The following is a 422-nucleotide window of genomic DNA, read 5'->3' as shown; positions in this document are numbered from 1 at the left end:
GGAGATTTCCCCTTCCTTGCCCACGGGAAAGAGTGGAAGCGGGGCAGCGAGAAGACCCCACATGGGTACCAGGGAGCGCAGCCTGCACCGGGACTAACACACAGTTCTGGGCGGGCTTTGCCGCTCCCGCTCCTCAGAGCTCTAACCTGAGCGAGATCCCTCAGCAGAGCGGGAAGGGAGAAAGAGATTCCGCTCCTCACAGGCACCTTTTCCAAGAGATTTAATAACACTGCGATACTTCGTGGTATTGCGACTCTTTCACGGCACTCAAACCAACTAATTAAGATTCAAACGATACCAGCTATCCCCGGTAACAAGGTCTTATTATTTTAATTACCTATACGTCGCTAACGTTTACTGCCCGAGCGAAAACACTTAATTAGTTACACGCCGATAAGGAAGCTTCACCAGCGCGCTGCCAG

Source organism: Nestor notabilis, unplaced genomic scaffold (genome assembly GCF_000696875.1).
Source record: "Nestor notabilis isolate BGI_N333 unplaced genomic scaffold, ASM69687v1 scaffold8658, whole genome shotgun sequence".
NCBI classification, from domain to species: domain Eukaryota; kingdom Metazoa; phylum Chordata; class Aves; order Psittaciformes; family Psittacidae; genus Nestor; species Nestor notabilis.
Note: the sequence above shows the minus strand (reverse complement) of the source record.